This window comes from Sciurus vulgaris (assembly GCF_902686455.1).
Source record: "Sciurus vulgaris genome assembly, chromosome: 6".
In the NCBI taxonomy this organism is placed as follows: Eukaryota; Metazoa; Chordata; class Mammalia; order Rodentia; family Sciuridae; genus Sciurus; species Sciurus vulgaris.
In genome coordinates, this window is record NC_136466.1 from 114324706 (window position 1) to 114329813 (window position 5108).

Consider the following 5108-nt stretch of genomic DNA (forward strand, 5'->3'; position numbering starts at 1 on the left):
ATACTCTTTATTTTTGCACGATCACATTTTTTAGTCCCAGAATTGACTGCTTCTCTGTATAATAAGAGCTAACATGTATTCAATGTTCTTTATATCATTATCTACTGAGCATTGTAAGATTGTTTCTGTATATTATCTCATTTAATGGCATAACAACCTACATGGTAGGAAGCATTATTTTCCTCATTTGACAAATGAAGGAAGAGGGGAAGAAAGAGCTAAAAACACTCTCCAAGGTGATACAGGTGTTCATACATAAAATGAAAGAATTCACATTTTAGGTCAAAGTTGATGGAGAGAATGACACATTTCATTCCTATCTATAATTCACTTCTACTACACTCTTTCCCCTCATCTTCCATTACCACCCATCCTATTCCATCCTCCCTTCACACAAATCAAATATATCCATGGCCTGAGAAAAAAATATCTAGATAATTCAGAGAGTTTGCTTTGGTTATTTTCTTTTCAGTGGAAGTATCTGGGGAATTTTCTTCTTTCTCATTTCATTGTAATTGTAGAGACCTGAATTGTGGCCTTTCATACATCTTTAGAAATGAAGAAAAATCTTTCAAACTTGATGTTCTAGGATATCAACACATTTTCATAAACATCCTTAGGTCAGTGTTTAGATAAGAAATTCATTGCTATGATGGATAGGGCAACAGCATCCTCCTATAGCTGGGCTAGAATGAAGCTTGCTTTGATGTTTGTTTGGTACAGTTTCTAGAACAGTCTCCTCTGCTTTATACTGCTGGAACATAATTCCAGATTCACAGTTGGGAGTCCCTTGGGTGCCTGTGTAATCTAAACTGCCAGGCTTTCTCCTTACTATATAAACAGTGTCTCTCTCATACATTTTGTTGAATTCTTGATAGGCCAACAAAGCTTAAAAAAAAGAAGTGGTGCTTCAGAAGAGAAACCCCTAAGAGGTAGCTGCTGCTGCTGGTGCCCTTACTTAAGGGAAATCCCTACTTGGCAGTGTTTCCTGGCCTTTATTGTGACAATGAGTCATCTGGGGATCCTGCTGAAGTCAGATTCTGATCCTGGGGTGGGTCTGAGATTCTGAGATCCTAGCAAGCTCCTGGCTGCGGCGGCTGCTGCTGCTGCTGCTAAGGGAACAAGAGCCGCAAGGATGGACAGACCTGAGCAGAGGAAGGAGACTGCCTTTCAGTGCAGCCAGCTGCTGGCCAGACTGTTTGTTTGGGCTTTCCTCAAACATTGTGCCAAACAGTAACATCTGCCTCACTTTCTTCCACCTTGTCACTTGTGCTGGGAGCAACACAGTGGAAGGAGCAAGCTGTAACTTGTGACCAAGAGACACATTAATAAAACAAAGCTCCACAGGGAGAGCCCAAGGCCAGCCTGTTGCCATGACACCAGATTAATGACACTGAGCTGGAAGAGGGATGCTCCCTGGAGTAGTTATCAAGTGACACCATCTTAATTACTCATTGAAAAGAGTGCTGCTTCCAGCAACCAGTTATTTCCTGATCAATACCCCTGTCTTGTCAAATATGCTTTCTGGCCATTTATCACCAAACCTTTGATGTATTTGTCCTGAGACAGAGAATCACCTCAGCCATCTCTCCTTCTCAGTAGCCCCATCCCACAGGACCCACAGAAGTTTCTATGTTGAGTTATTCTGAGTGGTTTAAAACACCTCATTATTTGCTATGGGTCGGGGACTTTGGGCTAGGGACGAGAAAGGCAGGCCTCTTCCCTTGTAGCACCTTGTGTTATGACCGAGGCAGGCCTCTACTTGAGGGAAGGGGAAGGGATTCTTGAGAGCCCTCTGAGGCATCTTGACCTGGCTTCCTGTTGTTACCTGAAGGCCTTGTGGCTGGCCATCCAATGATGTGCTGAGAGAGAGTCTGGGAAGGCAGAGCAGGCCTCCCTTTTCCTTCATGATACCACCTCATTGAATAAAAAGGTTATCGATGACAGGGGATTGAATAGTACCCTCCAAGAACCTCAGAATGTGACTTTATTTGGAAAACACTGACCGAGTGTGTTGGTGCATGTCTGTAATTCCAGTGACTCCAGAAGCTGAGGCAGGAGAATCTTGATTTCAAAGCCAACTTCAGCCACTTAGCAAGGCCCTAAGCAACTTAGGGAGACCCTGTCTCTAAATAAAATACAAAAAAAAGGGCTAGAGATGTGGCTCAGTGATTTTAGTGCCTCTGAGTTCAATCCCTCCTACCAAAAAAAATGAGGTCACACTGGGTGAGGCAGAGCCTCATATCCAATCACTGTTTGCATCCTGAGTTCCAGTTTGTCTTCATAGCTTCCAGTTTGTTCTTACTTCACATTCATCCTTCTTTCCCAAAATGCTGGGTCTGCTAATTTCAAGTCCAACATCAGTAGCAGAAACTGCAGCCTTACAGAGACTGCTTACCTACCTCCCACAAGTGCATAGTGTCTTTACCCTCTGGTATTATTCATTCTGATTTTGCTTCATCTAATGAACAATAACCCGTTCAGAATATGCTGTAACCCATTCAGAATAGGGTATTCTGGTTACCTATTGTTATGTGACAAAATATCCCAACACTTACTGACTTAAAACAATAGTAGTTTTATTAACTCTCGCTATTCCTATGGGGTTGGGTATTTAAAAAAATAACTCAGTGGGGTTGTTCTGCTTACAGTTTGTTAAAGCTTTAAGGCAAAGATTGTCAGGGTGAATAAAACAGAATATGAAGTAAAAATGTACACATTAAAGTATTTAAAATAATATACTGTGGACTTCCAAGAAAGAAATTAAAGACCAGAACTGTCTTAATCATCATTTCGGTTCGGTTGGGACTTAAGCGGCTGCATGGGAGGGAAGAGAACAACTGAGGAAGCGGGCAGCATGCCAAAGAGCGACCAATCAAACGCGGACAGATAAACCTCACTGACCTTTGCACCCACCTATCACTCAGCAGGACCCCTGTCTATTCCAGCCTATAAAGACCCTGGGCAGCCGGGGCCATGTGTGAATTTCTCCAGCTCTCCAGCCTGACCTGCACCCTGGAGGGCTGGGAATTTCGCCTGAGAGCCAAATTCCAATAAAGCTTGCTTCCATTGTTTTTGTCCGACTTTTGTTTGGCCACCAGCCCTCACCCTCAAGCTTACAATTTCTATTTATGTAATCTTTTCATGTGAATGGTGCTGGGAACTGAATCCAGGGCCTTGTGCATGCTAGGCAAGTGCTCTATAACTGAGTGCTACCCCTAGTCCTCATTTCTGCAATCTTAAACAAGCCCAAAACTTTTATTATTGTTAAAAAAAATAAAATAAAGAAGTTCCTCCTTAAGTGTAACTAAAATATTCATCTTAACACTGTCATGTATGTAAATGAAATCCATAATGGGGGAACATGTTAAAGATGTCAGAATAAACTTTGGAGATCCCTTTTGTATCAGCAGGGAGGATGAGTCTCTAACATGGTTCTAGTTAACTTTTCAAGAGGTAACTATTCAAGATTTTCCCTCAAAGTCAGGTATAGGGAGGCAGAATATTCTGACAGTTTAAAGGTATCTCCTGTAAGTCACTGATACCTCTGTTGACAGAGCAGAAAGAAGATAGGAGTTCCAGGCTACCTCTAGCTGAAATTGGTTTCTACATAAAGGTTTACCAGGTCTAGGCTCAGGTACATGAATCCTGACTGAAACACCTATTACTTTGGTTCCATCAAGTCTTTGTGTATACATGTGTGTGCTTATTAAAAAATGCTTATTTCCAGGCTTTGCAAAAGATTTATTAATTAGATCTCCAGGATGGGATTACATTGTCTTTATCAATAATATTTTTCAGGGGCTGGGGAGATAGCTCAGGTGGTAGAGTGCTTGCCTTGTAAGCACAAGGCCCTGGGTTCGATCCCAGCACCCAAAAAATTAAAAAAATATATATATATTTTTCACTAAGAATACTTATTTATAAAATCACAAATTGCATAATAAAACACTATCTAAAGTGACTAAAATTTACAGATATAAAATACACATACCTTTTATAATATATAAAGCTGCTCCCCTGCCCTTTAAGCTGCAGTCATTTCCCCGCCTCCCAAGTTACAACCTAGCTTGTCAGTCTGTGAACATCCTAGCTGGCTATTGGTTCATCAGTCAGCCTGCAAGTATTTTTCTCCATTATTGGTCCCTTGTTAGCCCATGGAATTCTACTGCTTAAGAATGGTCCCCCGGGGCCATTTTCACACACTCTCTCTCCTCCTCGCTTTCACTCTCTCTCTTATGCACGCGCACTTTCTCTTGCTCTCTTTTTCCTCTCATTTTCTCTCTTACCCTGCAGGGAGACACTCTGCCTGTTTGCTTAATAAACTCTCTTACATGAGTTCCCACGTCCAGAGTGGTTTCTGGGTTCTTACACCTTTGCTAATAGAAGACTTATTCACTCTCAAGAGAGAATACCTAGAAAAGAGTTTTGCCTATAATGATACATCTGCATTGAACCTAAAAATTCTCACTTAAGTTTCTTTGATGACCCAGAATAGGGAAGTTGGAGAGGGTACGTTAAATAGTCCCAGGGTATGAAAATCAGTGAGGCTAACAGGGACAGACACTACAACTTTGGTTTCATTAGCTTGAAGTATATATGGTAAATCAGTCTCAGATACCAAACAACCAAAATATTGGAATTAGAAACACTCATTTAAATAAAATATTTTAAAACAATAGGATTAGCATATGAAAGCAAAAGAATTAAACCAGATCTTTTCCCTTGCTGTATTTAAATCTGACCTTCAGTTAAGCTTTTAAGCTCTTACCACATAACTAATAAAGCTAAGAATGTCAATTGTATTGCTAAATGGTTCCTGATTGCTAAATTGTACCTGGACTGCTAACAAAGATTTGATGCTCCCTTACACTCTGGTTGCTATTCCAGTTTAATATTCTTTTGAGTGGTAGTAACCATGGCCATGGCAGTCTTGTGAGTTTGAGTGTTGTGCCTAAAAAGACCACTGTTGGTAATAGCCATAAATAATCTCAAACATATTAACTTTATAATTATATTCCAAATATTTAATTAAGCCTAAAAAGAACTTTCTAGTGGATGTAGTAGTATATCATTTCACAATACATATTAATTTCTATCTTTATTAA